The sequence below is a fragment of the Tupaia chinensis genome, unplaced genomic scaffold, assembly GCF_000334495.1.
Source record: "Tupaia chinensis unplaced genomic scaffold, TupChi_1.0 Scaffold149383_1, whole genome shotgun sequence".
NCBI lineage: Eukaryota > Metazoa > Chordata > Mammalia > Scandentia > Tupaiidae > Tupaia > Tupaia belangeri.
The window spans coordinates 2,049,368-2,061,787 of record NW_006209227.1 but is presented as its reverse complement, the minus strand read 5'-3'; positions in this window follow the sequence as shown (position 1 = coordinate 2,061,787).

The window sequence follows — 12,420 nt, the reverse complement described above, 5'->3', positions numbered from 1 at the left end:
GGGGGAGGGGGGGGGGGAGAGGCGGGCACGTCTCCCAGAAGTGGCCCGTCCTGTGGAAGCAGGTTGGCCTGCCTGGTGTCAGGGTCCTCTGAGTGCCATCAGGAAGGGGCGGTGCCTACTCAGGCCGCTGACACCGACAAGTTCTCCATGCCCCAGGTGACCTGACCCTCTCACTTCCGAGGAGCCTATTATTATTTTAGTTTTTAAATTTGCTATAGGGCTTGTCACTTGCTAGAAAGAGAGGGAAGGAAAGTGAGAAAGCTCGGCAGCGGGGGGATGGCGGCCACAGCAACCCCCTCCTCCGCTCTGCTCTGGGATTTGGGGCACACACATCCACACATTCTGCATGCTTTTCTTTCTTTTTTTTTTTTTTAAGAGTTATTTTATTTAATTTTATTTATTCATTCATTTATTGTAATTTGACCAGAGAGAAAAAGAGAGGGAGGGAAAGTGAGAAAGCGAGCCACCAGGTCCAGGACTTGAACCATGTTGGCCACGTGGAAGTGTCTAGCACCTTAACTACCACGCCACCCGCTGGCCCCAACCCTGCATGCTTTTCAAGCCACCAGGTTCAGAAACGGAAACTCGCCCTGTGAGACCAGCCGCCCTAATCACCATGCCCCTGACTGGCCCCACTACGGCAGGTCTTACCAAAAGGTAATATGTGGGGTCAGCAGATGGTGTGGGGGTAAGGCGCTGGACTCCCACACGGTCAACCATGGTTCAAGTCCCAGACCTGGCAACTTGGTTTCTTACTTTCCCTCTCTCTCTGTCTATCTCTGGCAAGCACACATGCCCTATAGCAAATTATTAATATTAATAAAAATAAATAATTCCTAAGAAAAATAATGTGCGAGGTGGGGGTGGACAGCCCCCTCCCAAGGTCCAGTGTGAACCAGAGTGCAGCACCCAGGTCTTCACTGGGCTTCCCAGGGACACCTTCTCAGGAGGGACACCCCTTACCTAGAATGCTGTCCCGGGGTGGTGACCTGTGGGTGTCATTCTGGGTCTGGGGGAGACGGCTGTCAGCAGCCCTGGGGGGAGAGGGAGGGCCCTCAGGGACAAGAAGTCACAGAAGATGGCAACGTGTCCTGCTGTCCCAGACACTACTAGCCTCTGCTGACTCCTGAGAATTCTTCCAGAACGTCTCTAAGTTCAAAAAGCAAAACGCCAGGACCACGGAAAACTCTGGCCGCCTTCGAGGCGTTTCTCGGGCGCGCTCACAGCAGGCTGACGACGTGGCACCTTCTGAACAATAACGACAGCCACGTTCCTAGACACGACCTGTGTTGTGGGCCTCGGAGTCCCTGCTGAAGGGAAGGCTCGGCCACATTTCCAGACACGGCCTGCGTTGTGGGCCTCGGAGTCCCTGCTGAAGGGAAGGCTCGGCGACGTTCCCAGACACGGCATGTGTTGTGGGCCACGGAGTCCCTGCTGAAGGGAAGGCTTGGCCACGTTCCCAGACACGGTCTGCGTTGTGGGCCACGGAGTCCCTGCTGAAGGGAAGGTTCGGCCACGTTCCCAGACACGGCCTGCGTTGTGGGCCACGGAGTCCCTGCTGAAGGGAAGGCTCGGCTTAAGCCAGAACTCGGTGAAGACGAAGATGGGACCATGTTCCCTGTCTCACTCACAAACCTCGTGGATTCTGTCCACAGTTGCCTCGAGGGTCCGCGGACCCAAGGCTGACACCCTGGCACAGAGGAAAGAACAGCAGTCCCTCTGGCCAGAGGCTCCATGCCCAGGCCCCACCTCTGGGCCCAGCGTCCGACGGTGAGGGCCATCCTCCTTCCACTGGCGCCTCTCGCTCCAGGCTCAAGGGACCAATACCCCCCATCCCAACCCCACAGAGCTGCTCTGACATCGACCAGCTGCGTAGGCCGAGCAAGCCCTGCATGTCCTGGGCTTTGGAGACCTGAGCCAAGTGGACCTGAGGCGCCCAGGGGGACAGACACCCTGCCCCAGCCCTCTGTTTATTTGTTTCCAGCTGCCAGGTCTGGGACTTGAACCGTGCATCTAGCTATGTGGATCCAGCTGCCATATCTACAATGCCACTGGCTGGTCCTCTTTTTTTTATTATTATTTTTTAATCTGCCATAGAGTGCGTGCACTCACTGGAGAGAAAGAGAGGGAGAGGGAGCAGGCACCCCCAAGGGCAGTGGCCATGCTACAATCCTCTCTCCTGCACCCCGCCTTCCTCTCTGAGATTCTGGGCACATACGTACACACGCCTGGCATGTCTCTCAAGCTGCGAGGTCTCCACCACGCAGTTGGCCATGTGGGATTCAGCTGCCTTTACCACCAAGTCATTTTCATTTTAAAATAAGTATATTGATTTATCTTACCTATTATCATCATGATTATTAAATTTGCTATAGGACATGTGCACTCACCAGAGAGAGACAGAGAGAGTGAGAGAAAGTGAGAAAGTAAGACATCAGGTCCGGGACTCAAACTGCAGTCAATCATGTGGGAGTCCAGCACCTTAACCACCACACTACCTGCTGCCCTCACACCCACCCGCACCCCACTTCAAGAGCTTGAGCAGTTGATTTTTAAGTCTTGGTCTTGTCATAGGAGAGTTTACGTCATTCAAATGTTCTTTGTCACCGCACTTTCTGCTTTTATTCTGCAGCTACCCTTGGGGCCGGCAGGTGGCGTGGTGGTTATTCTGAAACCACCCTGCAGTTCTCTTTTCCTCTCTTTTGCCATATTAGTCAATTGCTCCCCCCCACCCCGTAAGAAATGCAATGTTATTCTATTGGTGGTTACCTTACATTTAAAAAAAAACGAGACTAAGGGGTCAGCAGGTGACATAGTGGTTAAAGCTCTCGACTCCCACACGATCGACTGTAGTTCGAGTCCCAGACCCTGCAGCTTAAAAATCACAGCAAGCACGTGTGTGTGTGTGTGTGTGTGTGTGCCCAAAATTCCAAGAGGAGAATAGAGAAGGGACTGCACATGGGCATTCCCTCTGGGGACAGGACATGCATTCTATGACAAAAACCTAAAAAAGAAATTGAACCTATACTTTTAATTTTTAAATTTTTATACACTTGCTTGGGAGAGACAGAGAAGGAAAGTGAGAGAGAGCACCCTCCGTTGGGAATGGTCACTCTATAACCCTCCTCCGTGCCACCCTCTGGGATTGTGGGCACACAAGTACTCGGACCGGCATGTTTCTCAGGCCACGGGGGCCTGGGGTTCACACCACATAGTCAGCTCTGTGGGGTCTAGTTGCAGTAACCACCACACCACTGATTGGTCCAACCTTATTTCTTAATTAAGAATGTCATGAATATGGGAACACCAGTTAGCGTAATGGCTATGTCGCTGGACTCCCATGCAGTCGACCGCGGTTCACGTCCTGGACCCGGTGGCTTAAACTCACGCCGGGCGTGTGTGCCCATGTGCCCAAGATCCCGAGAGGAGAATGGAGGAGAAGGGATTGTGATGTGGCCATCCCTCCTTGGGGGTGATTTCTCGCTTTCTGTCTCTCTGTCTCTGTCTGTCTGGCGAGTGCCCACACCCTATAGCAAAAACCTCTCCAAAAAAGAAAAAAAAAAAAAAAAAGAATGTCAGGAACGAACGTTTCTAGCTGCCCTGCTGGCTGTGAAACTTGAACAATCTAATGCACCTGGTTTTCTCTTCCGGTGTGGTCCCCCAAACTGTTCACTCACTCGGCAATATCAGCTGGGCATCCCGGCTTGTGGGTCCTGACTGGGCATCCCAGGGTGTGGGCACCGACCAAGCGTCCCCAGAGTGCGGGCACCGACTGGGCATCCCCAGTGTGCAGGCATCGACCGGGCACCGCAATAATGACAAGCTCCTGTGCTGAAGGGATTCCTGTGTGCCCCACGCGGCATTAGGAGTGTTACACATACCTCGACGCGTAATTCCCCCAAATCCTACACACCGGACTTTGTCTTCATCTTCCCAGTAACCTGGCAAATAGCTCGGAAGGAATCAGATCTCAGGGGTGCCGAGCTGCGACTCTTGCCTTTGAAACAAGATGTTATGGACCAGCCACTGGGAGCGGCAGAAGCGACAGGCAGGCAAAGTTCGGTTCTGGTCCCGCCCAAACACCAAGGAGCAGCAGGTGCCTGCGATCACAGCCTCGGGAGATGACGCAGGAGCGCCCCCTGCAGGGAGCCTGGGCCGCCCAGGAGACCCTGCCCGAATCAGAGCAGAGTGGGGCCTGCAGATGGGGAGGTGGATGAGGCGTTGGACTCCCACATGGCTGACCAAGGTTCCAGGGGCCTGGCGGCTCACTTTCCATGCTCTCTCTCTCTGGTGTCCTATAGCATGTTTAATAATAATAATAATAATGAGTAGTTTTAAACAAGAGCAGAGCAAGCACCACCTGGGTGCCGGCTGCGAGGCTGAGGCAGGAGGCCCACGGTAGTGAGATGCTGCTTTGTTTTGTTTTGAACCCCCAGGCCGGGCTTTACCACTGATGCACGACATTAAGATGGGGCGGGAGTGTAGAGAAGGAGAGCAGGAGGAAATGGAGAGGCATGACGTTCGTGGGGCTCGGAGATGCCTTGTTACCTGCTGGTGGTGACGCGTATAGTGTTCTCGACTGGACTGGTCTGGGAAGTGTTTCACGTTGGGCAAATTCTCTTCGCAGGCCAAGTGATGTATAGTAACTGAATGTTTAAAAAAATAATGAGAATAAAACAATAACGATAAACTGGAAAAAAGAAAAGCTACTGGATGGTGATACAAATAGTAAGGTCTTTGCCTTGTCTGATATGCACAGTAATCGTGCTGGAAGGAGAAATGTTATACTGTAAAGCTCTATGTGATTAAATGTAATAATAATAAAAAGACGAAGGTCAGTGTGATGTGGGACCTGAGGGTCCCCGGCCCGACCCCTGACTACCCGCCGCCTGGAAGAGAGGGTGAGGTCGAGGTGAGTCCCGCTGTGTCCTCAGCACCCGGCCGGGGTTGCTGGAGCCCGCGGCATCTCCCCAAGCTTTTAGGTTTCAGACGCTCTCTACCAAGACAGGCGGAAGCAGATCCCGGTTTAGGAACCGAAAAGTTTGCAAACCTCTCCGGCCGGGGCCTTAGACCTGGGAGCGCCACCTCGTGGCCGCAGTGAGAGTGACCGGGTATCTGCGGGGCGAGAACAGTCTCTTGGTTCAGGTCCAGCTGGAAATCATAGACTTGCAAGGTTGAAAGAGGCTTTGAAGAGCGTTTACTGCCACCCTCCCAGTTTAAGTCTGGGACTCACCCTTAAGGCGACGCTCCCGACGTTACAGGTCATCACCTGTTTTATTGAGACAGTGACTCTGGAGAAAGGCTGCTGTAGGTAAGAGTGAGGGCTTTCACGAGGCGCACCTGCGGGGGGCCCTGCCGGTTCCAGGTCGTCAGGACTACGGCCTGCCGCCTGGAGCGCCCTCTTCAGGACGCCGTGGGTCTGTCAGGAGCCTTTTTTTTTTTTTTTTTTTAGGGCCCGGGGGGCACCCCGTCAGAAAGTGAGAAATCACCCCCCAAGGAGGATGGCCACACTGCAGTCCCTTCTCCATTCTCCTCCCAGGAGCTTGGGCACGCACACACACGTGCCTGGCATGAGTTTAAGCCGCCGGGTCGGGGACTCGAACAGCAGTCGGCTACATGGGAAACCAGTGATGTAGCCATTAATCCATCTGCTGGTCCCCTGAGCCTCTTCAAACTCACTTCCTGCTGGGGATTAAGGACGCACCCGGCCCAGTCCCCGGGCTCAGGGAAGACTATGAAATACTCACGTTCACTGGACCGTGCGAAACGGCCCAGATGGTAAGACAAGGCCTGGAAGCCAGGTGGCGCGGTGGTGAAGGTGACTGGATCCCACACGGCCGACGGCTGGGTGAGTCCCAGACCCAGCAGCCTGAAAAACATGCTGGGCATGTGTCCACAATGCCACACCGCCAAATTGGGAGAATGGAGGTGTGGTAATCCACCTGATGGGTGCTTTCTCATTTTCCCTCTCTCTGAGACTCTGACAAGTGTGTAGCAAAAGACAAAAAGAAAAACAGTGGGAACACATTACAAGGGATCTGACTGGTCGGGGAGGGCTTCCTGTAGGAGGTAGCATTGTCCTGACAAGGAAGTTTGGAATTAAAATGTCAGGCAGGAAGTCCAGTGTGCTTAGGGCCCATCTACCAGCATCTTAAGGTCACTACAGCCTCTTGTCCACTGTCCAGTCCATGGTGTGGCTACTATCAGAAATACCTACGCGTTCATAATTTACACAAGTAGAAGTTTATCCTGTTCATGGTTCGGAGGGTCAAGGTCCAGGGGCCACATCTGGCGAGGGTTTTCCAGCTGTGAGCCCTCTTCACTGAGCCCGAGAGCAGCTCGGGGCATCGCGTGGCGAGCAGGGCAAGAGCGTCTGTCCACAACTGAGTCTCTCGTAAAGCCAGAGTGGGGGCCCGGCCCGATCCTCACCTCCTCCCCAAAGCCCCCAGAGTCATAGATTCAATCCCACCCTCTGCACCAACGGCTCGCTGACTCTCGGCACGTGAATTTTGTGGGGGACAGCCACAGCAAAGCACCCACTGAGGGGGAGCCGGCCACAGAGCTGGTAGGTGCCAACAGTTTATCAAGAGGGGCGAGACGCAGGGGCCCACTGTGAAAGCTCATTCTGGAGTTAACTGGAGGCTGCTTCGTAAAGGAAATCTGAAGTTTTCTATCATCTTTGCTGTTGCCGGGTCAGTTTACAGTGTCCAATTTTTCTTCAAGCTGAAGGTCCCCCTCTCCTTCTTCCTATGTTAAGTAATCTCTTTTTTCTTTCTTTCTTTTTTTTTTTTTTTTGGAGAGGTTTTTGCTATGGGGCACCTGCGCTAGCAAGACAGACAGAGAGACAGAAAGCGAGAAATCACCCCCCAAGGGGGGATGGCCACGCCGCAATCCCTTCTCCTCCATTCTCCTCTCGGGATCTTGGGCACGCACGCACACGCGCCCGGCGTGAGTTCAAGCCACTGGGTCCAGGACACGAACCGCGATCGATCACGTGGGAGTCTAGTGACATAGCCATTACTCCAACTGCTGGTCCCACTGCCCCCATTTCTAGCACCATGCTTCAGTGTGCCACGTGGTTACAGAGCCTGGGCCAAGAGCGGGACGTCGTGGCTGGCTGCAGTCCACGGTTTACCTCAGGGTCACCGTCACCATGTCGTACATTCCACAGGTTCTGGCAAATCTACACGGCCATATCATACACCAGGATGGCTCCAAGGCTCGGGAGGTCCCGGTGCCGCCTATCATCCCAGCCGCTCTCTGTCCCCCGGGGCTCAGCCAGCCACTGGTCACACTGACATTCGCCTGTGCCCGAATGCCCCAGAGCTGGGCTCACACGGCGGGCAGCCTCCAGGTCGGCCTCTCAGCTGCGAGCACGAACGGTTCCTCCGTGTCTTCCTTTTTTGTTTGCTACAGCATGTGCATGCTTGCCAGAGACAGACACAGAGAGAGACAGAGACAGAGAGAAAGTAAGAAGGCACCCCTCAGGAGAGATGGCCACCCACAATACCCTCTCTCCATTCTTCTCTCAGGATTTTGGGCATGCACACACTTATGCTCAGCGTTTTTCAAGCCACCAGGTCTGAGACTTGAACCACGCAGTCAGCCATGTGGGATCCAGCCTCCTTAACCTCTTCACCACCTGCTGCCTCCCTCCGTGTCATTTTATCACTGAGTAATATTCCATTGCATGGAGGTATCTCAGTTTCTAATTTTCAGCTTGTTTGATATTTATCTTCTTTTCGGAATGGGGTGGAAAGGGGAAGAAGAGTTTTGGGGAAGGGTTGCCCAATGGCTGGCAGGAGAGCAGGGCCATCTGGGAAGGGGCACGTCAGCTGGCCGCCTGCAGAGGAGGGACGGCTGTGAGAGCAGCCAGGCCGTCACGCTGGCGCCGGTCTGGATCCTGGGGGGAGGGAGGCAGCAGGTGCAGAGCCCCTGAGATCCGCAGTGGGCTCGAGCTGACCTGGCCCTGAGGAATTTCCTGTCCAGCTCGTGGGCACCCAGGCCACCTGTTTGGAGCCCGTCCTGGCAGCCGCTGTCTGGAAACGGCCCACAGGGCTGGCTCTTATGAATGTGCCGCATGAGTGTCCTGGATGCCAGGGGCCGAGCCTAGACATTTGGCACCTTCATGGCCAAGTGGGCAGGCTACAGGGAGCCACTGGGCCAGGGCCCTGTCTCTGCTGGCGGCAGCCCACCTGACCCACTGCGCCCAGGGCCTAGGTGGCTCTGGCGGTGGGGTGAGTACCCCAGCCTCAGCTCGCATCTCGCATCTCCAGTTGAAGGGGCCTCCCACCGTGTGGGCTGCCCTCACCAGGACCTCTCTGCAAATCCCCAGCAGAGGGCCTTGCTGACTGTGCTGGTCCTCTGCCTCTCCAGGGCAGCTGATCCAGCCGGAGGCTGCTCAGATGATCCTGAGGCTTTCCTTAGACCTAACCCTGGCCCCCACAACTCCTACCCCGGTGAACTCGGGCTGCATGCGAGACCCTTCTCCCTGATGAGTTAATTAGATATGGAAGCCATGTCCCTGGCACTGTCCCCTTCTGCGGGCTGGGAGGCGCTAAGGCCCCACTGTGTTGAGGCAGCGTGGTGGGAGCCCCCACCCCAGACCCTCCGTTGCAGCACTGAGCAACCCCAGGTGGTGAGTCGAGCCCTGCTCCCCTTCTGGAGAAGTGGGTGTGGGTGTTCCTACAGTCTGTGAGCCCCGCTAGTGCTGGGGCCCGTGGTTCTTGGGGCTGTCTGCACCCGGGCTGCTCGACCCACCCTTCCTACCCCCTGCCCCATGTCCAACAGAAAAGGCACCTACACTTTTTTGAATGTCGTGCCAATTGGACCTGGCTGTTGTTTTTTTAGAGAGATTTTGCTATAGGACGTGTGCGTTCACCAGAGAGAGACAGAAAGTGAGAAAGCACCCATGTCCACACAGCAATCCCTTCTCCATTCTCCTCTTGGGATCTTGGGTGTGCCATGCAAGTGCCTGGCATGAGTTTTAAGCTGCTGTGTCCGAGACTCGAACCACGGCCAGGTGGGAGGCCAGCAATGCAACCATTGTGCCATCTGCTGGTCCCAGTGGTTCCTTTCTGCCCTGGTCATGACTTAATAGACCCTCTAAACTGCCTGAGCACTTGCTGCAAACTGCAGCTTGTTTGGGGCTTATGTCTTTTTTTTTTTTTTTTTCCTTTTCAGTTTACTTCACGCCCTGTGTGCTTACTGGAGAGAGACAGGACAGAGATAGGGAGGGAAAGCAAAAAATTACTCCCCAGGGATGGTAACACTGTTAATCCCTTCCCCTCCACTCTCTTCTCAAGATTTTGAACACTGGGAACCAGTGTTACGCAGTTAGCGTAATGGCTATGTTGCTGGACTCCCATGTAGTCAACCATGGTTCGCGTCCCGGACCTGGTGACTTAAAGTAACTCCGGGCGTGTGTGCGTGCGTGCCCAAGATCCCGAGAGGAGAATGGAGGAGAAGGGATTGCGGCGTGACCATCCCCCCTGGGGGATGATTTCTCGCTTTCTGTCTCTGTGTCTCTCTCTGTCTGGCGAGTGCACACACCCTGTAGCGAAAAAACCTCTCAAAAAAAAAAAAAAAGATTTTGAACACTCACAAACATGCACCCAACATGTTTTTTTCTTTTTAAAGATCTATTTATTTTATTTATTTATTATTATTATCTCACAGAGAGAGTGAGTGAGAAAGCAAGCCTCCAGGTCCAGGCCCTGCAGGGCCGTGTGGGAACTCCAGTGCCTTAAGCACCACACCACCTGCTAGTCCACTACCCAGCATGTTTTTAAAGGCACCAGGTCGGGAACTCGAACCACACAGCCATGAGATGCAACTGCTTTAACCAGGAGGCATGACCCTGGACTCACTTTTTTTCTTTTTTTTAAGGTTTTTGCCATTGGGCACATGCCCTCACCAGAGAGCCAGTGAGAGGGAACGTGAGAAATCACCCCCTGGCGCAGGGCCATGCCACAATCTCTCCTCCATTCTCTCAGGACTTGGGGCATGCACACACAAGCACCAGGTGTGATTTTCAAGCCACCAGCTCCAAGACTCGAACTGTGGCCAACCAATTGGGAGTCCAGCACCTTAACCTCCATACCACTTGCTGGCCCTCTGGACTCCCACCGTTAACGCCGGTCCCACATTCTGCCTAGTCATGGGACGGCCCCTCTCTCCTGCCTTGTCGCCACCATCTGTCGACCTGTGATCACCTGAGCAAGCCCTTCCCCTGGGAGGGGACAGTCTGGCCACTAGCCCTGCGGTGACGTGAGGCAGGCGGCAGTGTCCCCTTCCTTTCAGATGTTAGCCCCATCTGTGGGGGCTGCCCAAAGCCCACCCACAGTGGAGATGGGACGAGTCCTTGAGGGGCAGAGTGGACTATGCCCTGGGACTGCCCACACGGACCCCTGTGCAGGCCCTCCGAGAGCCACAACCCCTCTCTGGGGTCCCTCTCTGTACCGCCTGACACTTTGGGCCATGCTTGTCCTACCCCTGCTCAGGGTGGGTAGGCCTCATGGGCCTCAGCGCACAGCCCTCCCCACAGCGCTCATGAGATGCTCCTCGCCCAGCTCCCGCCCGCCTCGGCCTGCCAGTGTCTGGGTCTGCAGGCTTGTTTCCCACCCTGGGCACTGGCATTCGTCCCTATCTGTGACAGCTGATCCTTAACAACACGGCTTGAACTGCATGGGTGCACTGACATGATTTTATAAAATGAAAACTGGGGACCAGCAGGTGGCGTAATGGTACATTGCTGGACTCCCACGTAGTCCACTGTAGTTTGAGTCCCAGACTGGGTGGCTTAAAACTCACGTTAGGCACATGTGCATGCCCAAAATCCCAAGAGAAGGGAAAAGGGATTGCGGTGTGACCATCCCCCCTGGGGGGTGTTTTCTCGCTTTCTGTCTCTGTCTCTCTCTGTCTCTCCAGCAAGTGCACTGACCTGTAACAAAAATCTCTCTAAAATAAATAAATAAAATAAAAAATAAAGACTGTACATTTATGTATTTATTTATTTGAGACGTTTTTGCTATAGGGCGCATGCGCTCACCAGAAAAACAGAGACAGACACAAAGCAAGAAATCACCCCCTAGGGAGGATGGTGCCAGTTCCCACATGGCCAACTTTGCAGTTCAAGTCCCAAACTCATCCAGTTTTTTGCTTTTTTGTTTTTTTTGGAGAGGTTTTTGCTATATGGCACGTGCGCTCGCCAGAAAGACAGAGAGAGACAGAGAGATAGAAAGCGAGAAATCATGCCCCGGGGCGAGGGCCACGCCACACTCCCTTCTCCTCCATTCTCCTCTCAGGATCTTGGGCATGCACGCACATGCGCCTGGCATGAGTTTAAGCCACTGGGTCCGGGACTCGAACTGCAGTCGGCTACATGGGAGTCCAGCAACATAGCCATTATGCTAACTGCTGGTCCCTCATGCAGAGTTCTTGAGTTTATTTTACTCATGATAGAGTGGTGTGTGTGCACGCGAGGGGAGAGCCCTCAGCAGGGTTCCATGCCTGACCCTTCTCCCAGCCTGCCCGTCAGGTTCTCGGGTACATGAACACTGCCCAGGTGCCTCAGGTTGGCAGGATCAGTGACCCAGACCTGCAGTCAGCCACGTGATCCCAGCACTTCAGTTCAGTGCCACCAATCGTGCCAAGGCTGGGCCGACCCTTTCCACAAACCTCAAGTCCCGGCATCTTTAGAAACCAAGTTCCAGGGGCAAAGTGTGGTATTGGCCTCTGAGTGTCCCTCTTAGGGACAGAGCTGGGGGGACGTGTGCACGTGCACTTCTCACGTGTCCTCACGCCCACCTCTCTGCGTGTGCGCGCAGGAGAGGAACGAGCACGCCCTCAGGAGCCCCAGCAGCTGAGGCAGCCATGCCCTGGCAGTAACTGCTGCATGGAGGCAACAGGAAGTGGCAATGCCCCCAAGGGTGGAAGTGGAGCCCCCTCCACCAGGGTCTTGCTGGCTTGGCTTTGAGGGGAGAAATGCTCCCAGCAGGGGACGCAGCAGGGGCCCACTGACCTGTACACGGAGGCTCCCGGGCTCTCGGGCACTTCGGGCACTGAACTGATGAAGGGGATTATTCCGCTCACTGGAGAGATCGCCAAGGAGGGCCGTGGGCTGTGGCTACACACAGGGCGGGCACAACTGTCTACAATCCAGAATGCCCTGGGGTCCCTCTAAGAAAGAGCAGAAAGGAATGGAATTCGGATCAGCCCTGCCAAAGAAAGAACCCGGCCACTTGAGATCCTGGCCGGGGCCAAGGTGGAAGGGAAGCTGGTTTAGAGGCTGATAACCCTTTAGCCCTCTGGCAACATTCTGTTCTTTCACATTGGATCAGAAATGGGGTAGCTGGGCTTTAACATTCCCTCACTTTGGGGGGAGGTGAAACCTTTTTTTAGTTTTTTAAAAAAGTTGGG